The sequence below is a fragment of the Antechinus flavipes genome, chromosome 3, assembly GCF_016432865.1.
Source record: "Antechinus flavipes isolate AdamAnt ecotype Samford, QLD, Australia chromosome 3, AdamAnt_v2, whole genome shotgun sequence".
NCBI classification, from domain to species: domain Eukaryota; kingdom Metazoa; phylum Chordata; class Mammalia; order Dasyuromorphia; family Dasyuridae; genus Antechinus; species Antechinus flavipes.
Window position 1 is genome coordinate 143,265,146 of NC_067400.1, and position 20,489 is coordinate 143,285,634.

The window sequence follows — 20,489 nt, forward strand, 5'->3', positions numbered from 1 at the left end:
TGTTTCTGAATGGAAGGAAAATAATTCTGAAGGCCTTAAGGCAGGAACAAAAATCTTGTGCAACTGGGAGTGTGACTGGAGTGATGAACTAACATAAACAGAAATAGGAACAGTTAGAGAACAAATTATGAGGCAAATCATTTCAGTTTTTTTGTTCAACATGGGAGACAATTTATTGTTTCTCCAGGCACAGCTGGTATTATCCTGCATATGAAAAGAAGAAAAAAATTCACTTGAATGTCCATGAATGGCTGCTATTTGAAAAAATTCAAAAAAGAAAATCTTACTAATCTCTGTGAAGTCACATTTTAATGAGAACACATGGATCAGAGTAATCCTAGATGATTCAGGAGTAGGAAGAGAGAGAATTGATAGTGCATGAACCAACTGTTGTCCAGACGTATAACTTACAATGTGAGATATTAGGGTGAGAGTTCCCTGTCAGATTAAAAAAAAACTACCTAGTACAGTTAACTCCCACTCTCTAAAAATACTATATATATATATATATATATTCAATTGACCCTTCTGAGTACAATTTTCCTTATAAAATGGGGACATTCCCAGAACCCATTTATACCAAGTTATATCCCAAAATAAGTTATTGCCCCTAAACATCAAGGACGTCTGTATGTAATTCATATGCTTAGAGCAAAATAAAATATTTACCCATTGCTTGTTCATTTTATTAACAAAATAGCATCAGTTATTTTTAGCTAAAGAACAAAATAGATGGTAGCTATCCCGCTAAAATTGCCTCCTATAAACTTTTAAGCACTTTCTTTGTCTTTTGTAAGCTAGGTGGCAGAGTAGGTAGAGTGCCCGACCTGGAGTCAGGAAGACTTCTCATCCTGAATTCAAATGTAGCTTTGTGACTCTGGGCTAGTCATGTAACCCTGTTTGCCTTAGTTTCTTTTTCCATAAAGTGATCTGGCAAATCACTCCAATATCTTTATCCAAGAAAATCTTTAAAAAGGTCAACAAGAAGTTGGATAGGACTGAAAAGGACTAAACAACAATAAAAAAAATGTGTTAAGATGATATAGTAGATTGTAGGGATACAAAGACAAAAACAAAACAATTCCTGCCATCAAAGATTTTATTTTTGACACAATATAACATGTATAAAAATAGATGTAACAAGATTTAGAATTCATGATCCTTATAGAGGCTGTATGGAGTAGGAGTGACTGTGTGGGGCACTACATTGATAAATAATTACACCAAACTTTACCATTCTCTACCTCTTGCTTATTACTTCATTTTTCACCCAGGGTTCTAAGCAATCAAGGAATGTATTTTGATATTTCATTAATTAATAAAACAGCAACTTCTCTTAATCAATTACCCCTGAGAACCTGCCCTGTTTTATAAAATATTATGCATTAAATATTCTGGAGAAACTTCTTTTCCCATAAGCTTTTGACTCATTTCTCTCCATATACAAAATTCCCTATTCACCAAGGCTTGAATAAATATTAAAGCTTGGTTACAAAATTTATTAGCAGTATAAGAAATAATAAAACAAAGACAAAAATAATTACTTACAAGGTATGGGTTGTGAGAAATCACAGGAAGAGGCATTTCCAAATATCACTGATACCACTGACTTGAAATCTGGAAACATAATTTCCATCATTCAGCTCTTTAAAGATAGTAGCCAAAATCTCCTAAGAATATTCAGCAAAAACTTGTTAAAATTTCTGTGTGTGTGTGTGTGTTTAACAAGATAAGAGTTAAACTCAGTCTCTCAGGAAAGAAGTTCTCTTCTTTCTTTATATACTGCAGTCTGTCTATTTCTCAGGATTTAATTCACTCTTAAAGATCCAATAATAGTATTGATATTTTCAATATCAAAAGAAGGTATTGAAGCTGGAGTTGCATAAGTATATAATGAAACATAAGTGATAGAGGACAAAGGAAAGCCATTTTTAGTTGGAAGTGGAAGAGTTAAGGCTTCATTTAAAAGGTAGAAAATTAGCTGAATTTTGAAGAAAAGTATATGCTAAAAAGTAATGTGAGGAAGGTATACGTTTTAAGCATAGGAGACAGGTGCTGCAATGGTAGAGACATAAGTATAGTTTGCTACACATAAGGAAAGGCCAGGTCAGTTTGACTGACCTTAATGTAAAGTAGAAGAAAGATAATATTATTAAGAAAAGTTTTACTTTACTTTACTTTCATGTACAGTAGATGAAAGATAATAATATTATTAAGAAAGATAGCATGAGGAAAGATGGAGGACTTTAAAGCCACCATAGGAGTTTATATTTTCTCCTACATGTAATAGGGAATGACTAGAATTTGACTGACCACAGCATTACAGGGATATAAGGCTGGGAAGAGAGAAAGGAACAGTGGTGATATGAGTTAATGCTAAAAACCTCATTCAAGCAGTTTTTCCTGGAATAATAACTGACATATAGGAGTCATCTCAGGATATTCATTCTGTGAACCCCTGTCCTATAACTTCAGCATTTTCGGTAGGGTCATTTGGGAAAATTAACTAGAAAGATCCTTGGCAGTAGAGGACTAATAAGTCCATGTGATGGATAGTAATGATACCTCTCCAGAAATCTTATATAACACTATATAAGCAAATAATCCATTGTGGAGAGGCAGAAATCAGCATCTACTAAGTTGTTATAGGAGACATCTTAGGGAGTTGCAGGGATCACCATAGGATGACCCATTTCACTGTCCATCAGACTAATGACTTGTAAGCTATATGTGATATTATCACAATTTCATCATTCACATTGTAGTATAATGTTAGCCATTTGACCTTGGAAGTTGTGATTTCATAATTGGTCAAATTCTAATAAATTATATGATTGGATGACCAGTTAAAGAAATTAAATAAGAGCTAAAATCTATAGAAGACGGTAAAGAGATTCTGAAGGTGAAGAATTTGTGGAGTACCTCAGGGATAGATTTTAGCAAATTCAATTGCCCACTTTACAGAGGCCACTGAAGGTATCAGTGCTGGTCGAGGCAAAACAGAACTGTTATTGGTAGGCAGAGATCTGATATAGTCCATCTCTGTCAATGGCCAGATGGAGGCATTATGCTAGGATCATACCAGGTTTTCAAAGTTTTTTTGAGTTGACAGGATTTATAAATTGGAAAAGATCACTGTGAGTCTGTAGAAGAGTGCCGTTGGATATAGTCAGCATAACATTCCAGGTGTTCATATTGTTAATGTGCCCAGCACACTATTTGAATAATGACAATAATAGTACAGATGGTGACAACACGGGTGAGTGCATCAACCTTCATGTTACTGAATGATTCCAGTAATGGAAACAGATCTTGATGATGATGATAATGATGATGGTAAATATGTTTATCATTCTTGGTGGTCCAGAGGTCACTATCCCATGCTGATTTACACACAATAGTCCAATTTTTAGAAGACCAGGTATTCAACAAGTATGACAAGGCTCTTGCCGATAGTTGAGAAGTAAGTGAGCAGATAAATGCCAAGTAATTATAACATAGTGTCTAAATGGAAAAAGGATCCATAGCCAGACTCCAGTGATGGTCTCATTAAAATAAATAAAAAGTCTACATGTATAATAATGTAGTGTTATTAATGAAAAAAAGAGCGCAAGACTGCCTTGGAAAGAAGCTCATAGAAAATGGAAGTCCCAGACTGCAATTCATCTGGCTAAGACTGCATATTCAGGGCTTAGTTTGACCTGATCACAGAGTTATCATTTCTATTTAATAATGAAAGACTGATGGGTTTGGGTAGTGTTGAGAGTCATTCAGAAAGAATCCATTATATAAAGGAAATATTAGGACACAAAAGCGAAAGTATGTCTTTTAATGAGTTTTTCAGACTCCACCAAAATCCAATAATATTCCAGGAGCCTTCAAAACTAAAATACTTAGAAACTAATGAAAAGACTAGACTCAGAAAGATTCATCTTTCTAAATTCTAATCTGGCACTTCTCACATTCAGACACTTACTAGCTATGAGACCCTGGACAGGTCACTTAACCCTATTCAACTTATTTTATCTAGAGAAGAAAATGACAAGCCATTCCAATATTTCTGCCAAGAAAACCCCAAATGGCGACACAAAGAATATTACATGACTGATCAATGAGTGAACAATAAAAAGCATTGAATGATTGCTCAAACTATAACAAGCAGATTATATATATATTCATATATATATATGTATATATGTATATGTATATATATACATATACATATAAAGTATATAGATTTTATATACACATATGTAGTATGTATTCTAAAGGATTTCTACTATTATCTTACTAATATGACTATTCCTTTGAGTGAGACAGTTCATCATTTACTTGCTTCCAATTCATCTTGTATGATGTTTGACCTTTCAAGTCTGACACATGGAATCCACCTAACAAGCTCAGGGATTTCCTTGTTTTTTCTTAACATTATATATTAATAGAATGCAAGCTGATCACTGGATATTCCTCACTTGGATTATTTAACCAAGTAAGTTTTTAAGTGGTGGTATGTTTCTTTGACATCTATAAGCCATTATTTATGTATAATCTCTGATTTCTGATCTGTAATTTGCTGTTGTCTTCTACCTTTTATATATGGGTCTGAGCACAAATACAGGCTGTCCTAAAAGGCTTAGTGCAGTTTATCTTATCTTATACAAACATTTCTATCTTAGCTTCTCCTCATACAAGGGGCATACTTATGCAGTGAACTAACAAACACTTTGCAATTATGGTCATTGATGCTGGAATTCTTAGCCTTAATAACTGTAAGCATGGCTCTTTAGAGATCCCTTATCACTTTTTTCTGTATTCAAGATTGCCTGCTTGAAAGTTACAGATGTCTAAGTTTCATGGAGGAAAAGGAGGCAAATGAAAGAAACATAAATAAGGGCACTGGGAACTTTTGGGGGAAAAGGTTAGTTATCCTTTCCATTTCTACAATTAATATTTAGTTTCACTCTTAGGAAAAAGGAGTATCTTAAAGTATTTTGGATTGTGAAGTAGGTTAACACAACAAATATACACATTTGCTGGGATAGGATTCCATTTGATAAATCACAGACAGCCAAGATTCTACATTATCTAAATATAATTAGTGTTCATTTTTACATTCATGAAGGAGAATGTGGCACTTGAAATTACTTAACAAATTATAAACATGTTTTTATTTGTATCATGGGATAATCATAAACTAGTGGGTAAAAAAGGCCTGCTATAACAGTAGTTAATAAATGATTGAAGTGTTTTATTGTACCACACAGGAAAGCATGCCAGCAGTGAAGCAACCACGGTTTTGCTATTGCTTCTGGACCTCTAATCCAATTCTAGTGCAGAATACATGTTGCTGCTTTTAAAACCCTGCAACCATTTTCTGGTTGAGGAATCAGGGATCAAAGTCTTAAGGTCAACCTAGATTGACCTGAGGAAAATGAAGGCATTTAGGGGCTCTAGAGTAACATAGAGGGATCAGGGAAGCATTTTTCTTCTGTTGTTATCCAGTCTGGAATTCCCTCACCCATACTCTCCAGTTATACAAATATAAACCCTGCCTCCAAGGCCCAACTTAAATCCCAAATAATGCAAGAAGCCTTCTGCAACTACTTCAGTCTGCACTCCATCTCCTGAGTCTTATAACATTTATAAGATGGTACTAAATTGTATGTTTCTATTTTCTGTTTCAAGAGGGCAAATCTCCTAACTAGTACATTAGCACTTTGAAGGCAGAAACCAAGTCTTATATCTTTGTGTCCTTGTAACATTTTCCAACACTTTTCTATAGAATCATAGAATGCAGAGTTGAAAGGGACTTCAAGAATATTTAATCCAGCCCCATTATTTTACACATGTGAAAAGTGATATTCATATAAATGATTTATCTAACTCCACATGGATTGCAAATGATAGAAGACATAAATACTAATCCCAGCCAAGTCAAATTAACTAGCATTTACTGGCAAGGCACTATGCTATGTGCTAGAGGTACAAAGGCAAAATTTTCCAAGAGCTCTCAAACTATTGGAAACAACATGCAGTCAATTATGTATACATTATATATATGCATATATAAGCACATAAATATGCATGTATATATGTATGTATGCAAATATATTTTATTTATAATAAATTGAAATAATCTCAAAAGTAAAGAAACTAACATTAAGGAGTAGGATTCTTATGGAAAGTAGACTGTTAGTTGAGACTTGAAGGACTAAAGTATAAGAAAAGACAATGTATTTCTTTCTTACTATTGAACACAAAGAGTATAATATATATTTGTTTATCAGTTAAATATGGAAAAATGCATATATCACAATCCTTTTCTCATTTATTTCTCATAAATCATACCTGTAGATTTGCTTCTCATAATACCTCTTTGAGATAAGACAACACAAATGCAAAGAATACAACCTGAGATAACTAATTGATTTCTCTGAATCTCGACTATAAAATAGGAAGAACATAAAATTTCCTAAAATTTTTAATGCAGTTTTAAGCCTTAAGGTGTCCCAAAAATCTTATTGCAATTTTCAATTTTAATAGATTAAAAAGCTGTATTAGCTAATACTTGATAATGCTACTGAAGTTTAAAACTGCACTGATAACTTCTGGGGTACCCTACAATTATGCTTATTTTATGGTTGAGAATCAGACTTACATGACTATGTACTATTATTACTATATCGTTGTACAATATCAGAAGGAATCAGAAGAATCAGTAAAAATCGAACTTTCTGGCTTCTAGTGCAATAATGCTGCTTTTGCTAGCTTCATTCTAGCTCTAAAATTCAATGGCTCAAAAAAAAGTGTCTTTGCATGTGGATAGCAAAAAAATTCTCTTGCTTTTCATATGCGGGATAATAGCAACTCTTTCTTATAATATCTTCACTTTATAGTGAAGATGAGTTGGTTCCCTTCCACACTCAATTCAGTTGATTTAACCAAATAAGCAGACAACAGAGGTAAGAAATATTGCATTAAATATGACACAGAGAGTTACTACAACAGAGATAATGTTAATTTGTGGTTTTCTGACTCAATCAGCTACACAATGAATAAAGTCAGCTCTGACAAGTTTCAGGGCAGTCTTAAAATATGATGAAGAGAGAATAGCAAGTGAATGTTAATATGTCATGAGGATAGTCAGGTATTTCTTTCTAGGTGTTTCTCTCTTATTCTCCCCAAATTACACTCATATCACCGACCGGTAGGTTTTCTTAGAGAAGTTTGCTGAAACTCACTTTCATAGCTCTATCTTAATCCTGGTATGGAAATACTATATCTCTACTACTCATAATTGTAGCTTCTGAGCCCCCATCAGTGTGATTTCCATTTAAAGCAATTGGCCAAGATAACCCTTAGCTCTATCAGTTATGATTTACTAAAAAAGCAGACAAAAGGAAGAGGAATCATAACATAAATGTACACCTATAAACCCAGGCCATACTCTTCCAAAAATGTACATAGTGTCCATGGAAATGGGTGGGTATAAGCAGAAACTTAGCAGGGAGGTACATAAATAGAGAAAGCCATAAATAGGGAAAGTTGTAACAACTCTAAATTCTAAACTATTGACTTTGATGCCCTTGATCTCATTAGGGAATAAACTGTATCACATATTACTTGCTGAAAGGGTATACTTCTTTTTTGAGCCTCTCTGCTCTCCTGCTGAGCATAGCCACTTCTTTGCTAGCTTCTATGCTCAACAACTGAAGCAGTACTCAGAAAAGACCCTGAGCTATGTGTCTGAAGAGCAATTTGGGTTGGCTTTCTTGGCTAGGCTCTGTGAGAGCAGCTGTGAGCTGTGAGGTCTCTCAGTAAAATATTTCCCTTAAGTCTGGAATCTACAGAGCTCTTCAGGTCTTTGTCTTACCAGTCAGTGCTCAATGCAAACATTCTAGGGGGTTCTATCTTTCAAGCTTTAAGTTGTAGTAAAGAGCAAGGCAACCTAGTGTTTCCTTTTTCCTGGTAGCTCTTCAAATAGCAAAGAATTCTTCTTTTCTGCAATTAATTCTTTTGAACAGCAGACTTTCCTCCAATCAGACTAGCTTCCAGCAGCAAAAATGATAGGAAGCCTTTCTTTCTGTGCTCAGCTGGTTAAGGCTAGATTTGAATGGAAGTAGCTGCTCTTACATTCTTCATTCTTTGTTCTCTTTCTTCTCAGCTTTGATTCTCTGTTTCTCCTGTACTCTTCTTTTGACTCTCATCACTGATTGATTTCTGCTTCAAAGCAGGGTCTCCTGATATGAACTGATTCATCTCTACTTAATGGTGGAAAACCAAAATTCACGTGTCTTCCATATACATTGCATATAGGCAAAGTGCAATTGTCCCCTAGACACCAAAATTTTTGCTTTATCAGGGTTTTACAGCACAATAGCTTCATGGAAATAAGATTTCAAGAAACAAGATACTTTATTATTAACTTTATAATATTAGCTAACAATAAAAAATTTAAGGATTTTAAAGCCCTTGAAAGTTTATCTCATTTGGATCCTCACAACAACTCAGGTATAATTATTATCCCTATTTTACATATAATGAAACTGAGGCAGACTGAAATGAAACCACTTGCCTAGAGTAGCAGTTAGGAAATGTCTACAGCAGAACTCAGTAAAATGTGTTATCCATTCAGTAAATTCCTTTATCGGAAGAACTGTTCCCTGAAAGTAAAGTAAAGAAATACCTTTTTTTCAATGTTTCACACTCAGTGTAAGTATATATGAGTATATTATGTATGTGTGATAAGGGGCCGGCAGCACCTTACCCCGGCAAGTAGTGTTTCTTTCTGTTCCCTCTTAGGACAGGGCACAAAGAAATGGGCTTAGGGTTTGGATTAGACTTTTGGATCTCTTAACAGTAAAAGATTTTCAAAGTCTGGAGCTTGTAAAGGACTGTTTCTTGAAGGTTTTCAAAAAAGAAAAGGTAAGTAGATAGCTTTGGGGGCAATGATTAAATAATGTCTGGCTGAACGAAAATGATCTCTCAAGATTCCCTTTCCTTCCCCATTTATTGCACACTAATTCCCCCACCCCCATCCCAAGAACAAAGGGAGTAAAAGTAATTGGACCCCAGTGAACACAGAGCCAACTGTGTTTGTTCTTCCAAGACTATCAAGTGCACAGAAGAAAAACCATTCTTTTTTTCCATGATTTTTCCTGCGTAGTCTTTCGGAAGATCCTTGTTTTTATCCTAAGAGAACCTGGAACGTCTCTTTTTCACCTGGAGTCTTGTGGGACTGGGACATTTAGGTACTCATCTGAGTTTGCCTCAATCTGGACAATCCCACCTGGACTGCTCTCCTATGTTCCCCCATTGCACACCCCACTGGATCCAGGGTGGCCTGATCCCAGTCTGGGGAAACCAGATCATCAGGTTACAACCATATGCAGAGAAGGCAGGTGGAGGGTGGGGATGGGAGCAGCTTGGGAAAGTCCCTCTGTTCTGCCCATTTTCTCTGGAATTAGTCTCCAGTTTCTCCTACAGCCGTCCTTCCCCTAGCCCTTAATTCGCCTTTCCTTCCTTCAGCTCCAGCCCCTCCCTCTTCCTGGCGGAGGGAGAAGGTGGAGGTGGGGGTAAAGAACGATGGACAAAGCTCACCACCTCTTGCCTCTCCCTTCCGGGGTGTGTGTGTGTGTGTGTGTGTGTGTGTGTGTGTGTGTGTGTGTGATTCTTCAGAGTTAGCTGAGGAACAGAGGAAGAACGGACTCTTGTAGTCCCACTCACCTATAAAGCACAAAGCAGTCTGTGAAAGGTGGTTTCCCAGCAGAAGGAGGCTGCCAGGAGTGAAGTGGAGCGAAACAGCACCTGGGAGGTCAAACTACTGGATCTAAACTAAACCAGGTCCAGAGCGCTCTGTCCGGACTCCAGGAGAGCCAAGGGATAGGGACGACCGTAGACTGCAGCAGCTTATGACTTAAGGGAGAAATGACAGAGGGTGGGGTAGGGGTAGAGAGGGGTAGAGAGATGGCGTTTCTCACCATCACCCCACTCCAGCAGTCCCCTTGTTTAAGGGGTGGCAAAGACTGCATTCACGTTTTCTTGACACTCTCCGCTCTCCAGTACTTCTCTCCACACACATAGAAACAGATGTCCTATTCTTTTCCTCGCAATTATCTTCCAGTCACTTCTGAGAAAAATTTGATTTAGAAAAGACCCTAAGAAATAATTTTAGCAATCCCCTGGTTATGAAATAAACCTGCAAAAAAAATTCTATCCGTAATACAGGCAACTGGACAATGCTATAAACAGCAGAGAATTTGTTTTCCTAGCCTATTCTAAATCTCCTTCCCTACTGTCTCCAGCAGTCCCTCGCTTTAGGGGTTGCTCTCAACCCTCTGGGCAGAAGGAGATAAGCGTCTTCAGATGGCCTGCAGCCAGCCACAAGTTATGTGAGATCTCTTCTTTTTGTTTTCCCAGTACTTAACAACTTGCATTACATAGTAAACTGTTAATAAGGGCTTTTAAATCTATTCAATCCTTTTTACTTTGGATTTTATAAATGAACGTTTACTTTTTAAAAGTATATTCGCAAACATACAAACTTATTTATCTAACAAGTGGTAGGCATAAGCCATAATCCTTTTCCTTCCCTCCCTCGTTTCTATCCCTTTCACCACCTCGGCTGGGGTTGGGGGAAAGGAAAGGGAATTATATTCAAAATTTAGATCTCTTCCCATGGAGCACGATCCCAGTTACCAGTGCCAATCCCACTTTGGCTGGAGTCCCAAGTCCAAACTATCAACAACCATATGAAAAAAGTATGTTCCAATTCAATTGTAGTTTTTAAAAAATGCATTTTAAAAGCACTGTGAATTTTTATCTTACATCTATCACATTAGCAAAGATGACACAAAAGGAAAAAGTTCATCATTGATGGAACTGTGGTAAAACAGGCACAATGTTGATGAAGTTATGAACTAGCCAACCATTTTGGGAAATAATCTAAAATAAAATAAAAAATTCTCCCCCAACTTACTGGCTATAATATCATTGAATTTTTGACAGCACTATCTAACTGGGGCTTTAGCTTTTCTCATAAAAACCTACCAATGCAGATTCTTCTTCACTCCTTCATGTCTTCCAGCTGGAAGACTGTTTTGATGATTAAATAAAATCATTTTTAAAATGTAATTTGCAGACAATGATTTAATGAAAGAGCCACAGACAGATTAATTCTGATGTATGAAGAAAGGAAGAAAAAATTGCTATGACACTATACTTCTTTAGCCTTCATATGGTTATAAATTTGGAATTAGAAGTGTTAACACGTGGTAGTTATCTAGTCCAAACCATTTATTTTCTAGGAAGGGAACTGAAACCCATAGAGTTTAAGTAGCTTGTCCAAGAACACAAAAGTAATAAATTGAAGAACCAGGATCCAAAACCTGATCTTCAGATTTCAAATCATTACACTTTCAATAATACCATGCTACCTCTTTCTCCCAAAAAGATGTTCTCCACCTCCTGACCTTTCCATTCTCTACCTTCCATAGTTTCCCACCAGTTCTCCCTGGCTATTTATATTTTCCTTTTTCCTGTTACTAACTCTAATCTTACAATCCTCACCTTAAATCCCCTATTTAAACCATATATAATTGCAACCTAGGTGGCCCATGTTATGCCTAGAAAGTATTGTGTTTGATCCCCTTTTATCCCCTTCAAGATAATAGCTGTGTGAAAGCCCTGTCTTAATTGCTCTGGCAGTGGAATGAGTAGAAGAGAACCACTGGGCCCCAGTTGCCTCAAAGTTTCTCCCTCATTGACCTACAAAAGAACCTAAATTATCTGTCACAGGGGTAATCCTGTCTCCAGAAGGATCTTTTTCACATAAAGGTGTATTACTTGAAAGAAAGTAATATATTTTGTCATTCCTATCCAGTAAACATTAGCAAACCAGTTAATAGGATTAATTGTTACCTAAGAGGAAATAGGGCCCTAAGGGAAAGGTGCACAGGATAGGTAACTTTTGATGGTAGCAGTGGGTCTGGAAAGTTCTGGAATATATTATATTTCCTAGAAAGACTGGCTCCTGTAGAGCCACAGTCTAGGGTAGTGATCCTCAAACTTTTGTTCTCAAAATCTTTATCCTATTGATTGAGGATCTGTCCAAAGAGTTTTTGTTTATGTGGGTTATAGTTACAGATATTGATCACATTAAAAATAAAAACCAGTTATGAATTTGTAGACTCTCTGAAAGGATTTCAGAGATTCTGAGGATGCTCTGGACCAGACTTTGAGAACCACTGGTAGGGTCTTAGGCAGGGTTTGGCCTTAGAAAGTTGGATGCCTTTGGTATGTCAAAAGTAGAAGGCCAGCAAATCAGCTTCTTTACCATTTTGCCTGGAGTCAGACTTGTTCAGTTAGACAAAGTTAAATTCTTAGTGATATGATTAATAGATGTATGTCTATTAATCATTCTATCTGTATCTCCTACTCGGGCTGGGCAATATAGGAAACAACAGGAAGGTGTCAAAGTATGACCAATATTGCCTAGCTATCGATTATCCCCATGGTTAAGAAGAGGTGACTCAGTTAAAGGTAAATGGAAAAGCCAATGTTTCTGTGGCATAAGAGAAAATGAAATTCTGAGAGGAAATCAAAGGGAAGAATTCAACATGGCATAGTGAGAACTATTCCTCTCTGGTTCTATCATATGCTACCTGGGTGACTTCTGGCAAATCACTTAACCTCTACAATGCTGGTTTTCCTCAAATACAAATTGAAATGGTTGGACTAACTTGGTCTCTGAGGTCTCTTTAGTGCTATATGAACAAAGGAGATCTGTGGAACTCAAGTTGATGATATTGGAGATCCCTAAAGTTTAACTGAGGGCACCTAGATAGCACAGTAGATAAAGCACCCCATGTGGAATCAAGAAAACCTAAGTTTAAATCCAGTTTCAGAGACTTAGTAGTTCTGTGTGACCCTCAGCAAGTCATATAACCCTATCTGTCTCATTTTCCCTGTCTGTAAAATGAACTGGAGAAAGAAATGGCAGTATCTTTGCCAAGAAAACCCCAAGTGCTGTCAGGAAGAGTTTGACACTGGACATAACTAAATGACTAAACAAAAATAACAAGATTATTTGAACAGTGATCTTATAGAGGGGTACTGATGGACAAGTATTTATTAAACATATGCAATACTATGTGTCAGGGATTGTTCTAGATAGTATGAATACAAAACAAAAAACTGGCTCAAGAAGCTTATATTCTATAAAAGGAACAATATGTATTCACATAAGTAATAGTAAATAAAAGACAAATGGAGGGGAGAGGGCTGTTAGTCAATGAGGATTTAGAAAGATACTACGATGTGCCAGAAACTACTAAATTCAGAGGTTTACAAAGAAAAGGATAATCTCTGCCTACAAGGAACTTAAATTATAATGGATGAATGGTATGTCAATAAATAGGTACAGAAAGCTGAGTTATGGACAAAGATAAGAATTCTTAGAGGCCAAGAGGAGAAAATAGTTCATTGTCTACAAAGGGTAAAGGTATAGGGATAGGAAATAGAATAAGGTGTGTGAGGAGCAAAATGGGTTAATTTGTAATAAACCTGGATAGTTAGGTTAGATCTAGATTGTGAAAATCTTAAAATGTCAAAAGAGAGTTTGTATTTGATCTCTGAGGCAACATGTAACCCCTGGAGATAATTGAGCAGAAAAGTAAAATAATCACAGATATGTTTTAGTAATATCACTTTGCCAGTATGAGAAAGGTGAATGGGAAAGTATAGAGATGAGGCAGGGGAACGAAATAAGAGGATATTATAATAGCTAAGGTGAGAAATATAAGCCTCTGTCCTAGGATAATGGCCATGTGAGTGGAGAGAAAAAAAGGTGGTGGAAGTAGAATCAATAAAATCAATTAGATTTGTTAGTTAAAAGAAATAGGAAGAGTGGAGAACTCTTCTAAGATTGCAAACCCAGGTGACTGAAAGGATAATGATACCTTCAACAGAAAGGTATAAAATAGGAAGATGGGAACTCACATAAAAAGATCATCAATCTCCAGCTTTGAAAATGCTCAATATTAAGTATCAGTTCTTCTGTCCATGTGACATTTAATAATTGTTGGTATCCTTGATTTAGTTGGCAACACCTTGTAAGCAGCTAGAATCCTATTTTAATTAATATCTTTTCACAGTTCTATATAATATAACCATTTCTAAGTGCTAGATAACAATTACCAGTGTAATCTCAGGCAAATCATTTAACTTCTCTGGGATTCAACTTCCTTGTCTATAAAATAGGATTAGTATGCAGCGGACTAGTCACTAGGAGATTTTTAAGATATCTTCTCAACCTCTTACCCCACAATATTTACTGTGACTTACATATGAAGAATTGTAAAAGATAAAAATCCTACATAATAAACATGTTCATAAGTTGTCTATTTAGCATTCAATCTGTTTATTAGGATACTTTTGGTATAATATTAATATGCAATAAAATCAAAAGATCCACAATTTCATCATCCTTGGTACTAGTTCTACCCACAGTGATCACAACCACTCAACACTTTTATAGGTTATTTTTTATGGCCAACATAACTCATCCAGGTTGCCTGCCAGGGGTCTGATAATGAAATTCTCCAAACTTATCAGCCACACTTACCATGAGTGAACTTGTACTCAATCATCCCAACTTACCAGAGCTTATGTATTTCTGACATACACTTTAATAAGCTATAAGCACCTTGACTATACTATGTTCGATTTTAATAAAAATTAAAAAAAAAAATCTTTTCTCCTAACCTGTTACATAATCATTTTCAGGAAAGATAGAATTTTGGGGTGGGTAGATTTCACTCTGAAGGAACTGGGATGTAGGGCAGTATTACTGAAGCACACACAGGGCTTCAATTATGATCTTAGACCAGTTTGAAAGCAGACACAAGGTCTTTTCCAAGACTCCAAACTGTCAAGTATATATAAGTGCCAATAAAAGTACAATCTACTACTTAATACTCTGATTATATAGCCTCCAAAAACAAGTACCCTCAAGTACCACAACCCTGGAAGTAAATGAATAACTGAAGGGAAGTCATTTAACCTCTCAGCACATTGATTATACCAACCTGTTTCAAAGGTCCCTTCCAGCTCGTCAGAGTCCCATTTATGCATGTAGTTGCAAAAACACAACCCACATTCAGTGATCTTCAGCAGCAATATCCTAAAAGTCCACCAGAGGGTAGAGTTTCTCTATGAAGCAGTAACTAATGGTAAAGAATATATACCATGCTTTAAAAAAAATCACTATAAGCAATGAAAATCATGATTGTGTTTAGATAAAAACCAGTGTATTCTTTAATTAAATGATTAAATTTGCATAAAAAACTCATGACACTACCCATCAATAGTGTCATATTCTGTATGCCATTCATATAAAAAAATTCAATAATAAGAAACCATGCTAACAAAGGGATTTATTTAATACAGCAAAATGAAGAATAGAGCAAAGTGAAGAATCATTGTGACACAGCAGTAAGAACTAGAGTTAGAAAATGTGGATTCAAGTTTTGTCTATGTTAAAATTTGGATATTTATGAAGAATGTAAACAGTCAATATTACCTTGATATCCAAAACACACATATGTCTTTTTTATTTTACAAAGTATTTTCACATCTCTTTGACATTTTATGCTCAAAATAACTCCATGTCATATATCAGCCATTTACTAGAAAATCCATGAGAATAGGTTCCAGTCTTAATAAAGCTTTCCAATACACTTAGAAAGTCCTCACAGAACTTTGCATACAGTAAACACTTAAAATTTTTTATTAATTTAATTACTTTTCCCATTTGGCAAAAAAGGAAATCAAATTCACAGAGAAATTGATTCTTTCCTGTATGTAGTTATTTAGAGAGTAGTATGTATAGGACTAGCAGTCCCAGGATTTTTTCCACTACACTCTGACTTTTGTTATTGTCCCAAGATCAAGAGTATAATACTTTTCCTTCATGGCAATGGTAGCAATGAACCACATTCACTATTCTTAACTAACAGAAATCTTATTAATTCCTTCTAGGGAACATTGACCCATCTTTAATAAGGAAAAAGGAAGAAGGGTTTGCCTGAATTCCAGTCAGGTAACTAAAGGAAGACAACTACAGTAGAGATATTCATGATGAGGGCACAGCATTATTAAAAAGAATAATTTGAATAAAATGTTATTGGAATTTTAATTTTTTGTTAATTTTTATTATGGGAGGAAAACTATTTCCTCTAGCTAGCAGACTATTGAATTGACTGAGACCTGTGAACATTTATTTAAGGCCTCAAACTTTCCTCAGATAAGAAACCAAAAAAGGAATTCAAAGCTTCCAAGTAATTTGACTCGTTGAAGGAATTCCACTGAAGGTAACCCAATAGACATTTATGCCATATCCCCTTAATCAGATCATTGTGAACCCTGTAAATGTAATATAATTCATTAGTAACCTAACTTAGTTTGCATAAAGTCTAAGTAGGTTTATTTATTTGGGGGATATTTGCAATTATGGTTCTGCTTAACTAAGTTTGCTCAACCTTTATGACATTGAAGGAAACATTGAATTATCAATCTTTTTAAACTATTATAGCCCAAGAGGAAATTTGAGATTGTAATATGTAAAATAATCATATAAAAACTTGTTATGAAATTCTGGCTTTTAGTGATGATTTTTTTCTACCCTCTGAACCTGAGCCTAAATATAATAAAATTGTGTTTTTATCTAGATTTATTTTGGCAACATTAACCTACTACCTGAATGCAAAGAGGGAATACTTCTCCCATAATAAAGGTTAGAAGGAATAGGAAAAGGATAATACTGGTACCATTTTTGATATCTGAGATCACAAGACAGGATAGGATTTCTCTTGTATAGTCAAGTATACAAGATTGTGTCCTGAACTACATTGAGGCTTTACTACATAAGAGGACATATCACAAATTACACAAGTTAAGGAGGGATCCATTCTAGGGGAAATTGGTTGCTGGGAAAGAATAACTCGATCTAAACTAAAATGCTTTGCAGACCATGAAGGAAATGGGCAGAGCTGTAAACACTAATGGGCCATGTAAACAATGGATTTAGTCATTATCCAAAAGACAGACATTATACTCATTCACTGTGTCAGACAAGTCATATTTCTTTCCCTTCAGTGTCAGAGGCAAGCACAGGAAAGAACATCACCTATGATTGAAAGCTAATGATATATTTTATGGAATAAGAGTAGAGGGAGGTGGGGAACTGTTAAAATGACACTACCATTCAGGTCACTTAAAGTTTTAACAAAACTTCACTCCTGGCTGAACCACTTGACTCTCCATAAAGTAAGGTTAATGTGAGAACACTTAGATGGAGCCTGATTTTCCATTAATAGAAACTAAAATTAGAATCTATTGGAGTTGCTCCAAATCAAAGGTTAGATGGACAGGAGGAATTAGCAGGGATAGGGTCATACCTATACACCCAAATGAATTCCATTCCTTGGATAATTGAAAGACATGTGGTCAAGAACTTCAAAGAAATGTTCTAAATAATATTAACATCTCCTCAATTCAATTAAAGGGACATTTATTAAGTGCCTCTTATCTTCAAGGCACTAAGATCTAGTCATTTATGGTCTATCAGAGGAAGGAGGATTAACTTGTAATCAGAAAAATAAGTAAAAGGCAAATGAAAAAGCACATTCCAAGCTAGAAGAACCAGGCAAAGAAAATCTCACTGAACTGAACCTTGAGAGAAGACAAAGATTTTTAAAGTGGGATTATAGAAGAAAGGCATTCAATTTATGAAAAATGGCTTATGGGAATTCACACAGGCAAGAGATGAGACTTTGAAGTATTAGGGAAGAGGTGATAGTTAACAGTTTGCTAGAAATGTAGCATTCATCAAGAGTATTAACAGAAAGAATTATAAAAGTAGCCAGATTGTTAAAATCTTTAACTATTAGACTGAATTTTTATTTTCTCAGAAAGTTACTAAAAGTTTTGAGCTCTGGCATGGAGGCACGGGGGTATAGGACATGATAGAAGCAGATTTAGGCCTGAAGAAAATTATTTTGAACTTGGAGAATAGATTAATGAAGGGGAGAAAGGGGAATCAAGTACATCAGTTAAGAGGCTATTATGGTAGTTTAGTCAAGATGTGTTGAGAGGGCTAGAACTAGAGTGAAAAGGAGGAGAAGTAGAAGCAGATTTAATAGGATTTGAGAAGTAATTGGATGTGGGAAGAAATTGGAAGGAGAAGAAAAGTCTAGGATAATTTTAAGTTTTTGAACTTAGATGACTAGAAGAGTACTAATTCCTTCAATAGAAACAGAGAATTTAGAAGAACAAATGTGTTTAATCTACTATTTAATTCCTCTTCTTACAAATTAAGAATCTGAGGCACAGAAAGGTTAAATATCTTGGAAATGATGAATTTGAACACACTGGATTTGAAATTCTGACAAGATGGTCATTAGGATATATCCAGCAGACAATTGGTAACATTGGATTTGAATTAAGGAAAGTTATTAGGCCTAGAAATAAAGATTTGGAGATCTTCTGCTAATTTAAAATTGATATTACTTTGTTTATATTCTATTTTATAACATCAGGCATAATTTTGTCTACTGTGCGTTTCATTATAAGAATGATGTCTAACTCAGAAGATTAACAAAGATGAAAACATAAAAAGCCAATTTTTTCCTATAATTATTTCAGTAAAGATTGAGGATGAGCACAAGTCCATGTAGTGATCAACAAACCAAGTAAAACCATAGTGGGTCATTTTTCCACTACAAGAAAACAGCCAGAGACCTCATAGAACTGGGGAGTGAGTACAAATAGTAAGTTCCTTACTTCGATTAGAATGAACCAAATAGAAAATAACTCCACAAGACAATAAAAAATATAATTTATAGACAAAAAGCAGCAATCATGATCTCTTATAGAGTAATAGCAAAAATGGACTTAATAAAAAATAGGAAACTATATTATATTTAAAGGCATAATAAATAATGAATATCAGTAATAAGCATATATGCACTGAATTATAAAACATCTAAATATTTAAGGAAAGTTTAAATGAATTAAAAAGAAATACAAAATAAAATTATGTAATAGTCAAGGACAGCAGTTTCCTTTTCAAATCTAGAAGTTAACCAAAAAAATAAAGCAGTAACCTAAAAAAAATTTTAGAAAAGTTATGTAGAATATGTCTTTGGTGGTTATTAATGGGAAAAAGGTATATACATATTGATCAACACTGCCTAATACTTTCAAAACAAAACAAAAAGACCTGATCCCATAGTAAGGCATAAAAATTTCACCAAAAATTCAGAAAAATAAAACTCATGAATAAAATGCCCTAAAAAAGGGTTTAAAATTAATTGGAGACCAAATAACAATCCTAAAGGAATGGTATGTTGAAAACAAATCATAGAACTAATAAATAATTTAATTAAATAAAAAAACAGCAATCAGAATTTCTCAGATTTTGTGGGATGCAATCAAAGCAGTCATTAGGAGAAAATTTATGTCTCTGAATACTTTCATCAACAAAAGAGAAAAGGACAAATAAATTAATTGGACACAAAACTTTTAAAAATCCTTAGAAAAACAACAAAATCAAAACAAAAAAAAAAAAAACCCACTAAAATAGATATTCTGAAATTAGTTTTTAAAAACTCAAAGCAGTTTTAAAAAATAAACCAATAAACTAAACTAATTTTCTTTTGCTTTTTTTATTAAAGCTTTTTTTAAAAATTTTCAAAAGCTATGCATGGATAAATTTCAATATTAATCCTTGCAAAACCTTGTGTTCCAATTTTTCCCTTCCCCTTAACCCACTCACCTATATAACAAGTAATCCAATATATGTTAAACATGGTAAAAATATATGTTAAATCCAATATATGTACACATATTTGTACAATTACCTTGCTGCACAAGAAAAATCAAATCAACAAGGAAAAAATTGGGAAAGAAAATAAATTGCAAGCAAACAAACAAACAAAAAAAAAAGTGAAAATGCTATGTTGTGATCCACACTCAGTTCCTATACGCCTCTCTCTGGGTGTAGATGGCTCTCTTCATCACAAGATCATTGTAAGTGGTCTGAATCGTCTCATTTTTGTAAAAGAGCCACGTCCATCAGAACTGATCATTATATAATTTTCTTGTTACTGTGTACAATGATCTCCTGATTCTGTTTATTTCACTCAGCATCAGTTCATGTAAGTCTCTCCAAGCCTCTCTGAAATCACCCTGCTGATCATTTCTTATAGAACACTAATATCCCATGACATTCATATGCCATAACTTGTACAGCCATTTTCCAACTGATGGATATCCACTCAGTTTTTAGTTTCTTGTCACAACAAAAAGGGCTGCTACAAACAGTTTTGCACATGTGGATCCCTTTCTTTCCTTTAAGATCTCTTTGGGATATAAACCCAGTAGAAACACTGCTGGATCAAAGGGGATGCACAGTTTGATAGCCCTTTGGG

The 20,489-nt window shown here is 34.9% G+C and overlaps 1 long non-coding RNA gene across 1 annotated transcript in view; it reads left to right on the forward strand.

Annotated features, from left to right (window-relative positions):
- Positions 1-16,195, forward strand: part of LOC127553363 (uncharacterized) — a 30,764-nt gene extending 14,569 nt beyond the window's left edge. Inside the window, exon 2 of the long non-coding RNA XR_007951729.1 lies at positions 16,039-16,195. This is a non-coding gene — a long non-coding RNA (uncharacterized LOC127553363). The remainder of the gene's footprint in view (positions 1-16,038) is intronic.
- Positions 16,196-20,489: the final 4,294 nt, after the last annotated feature.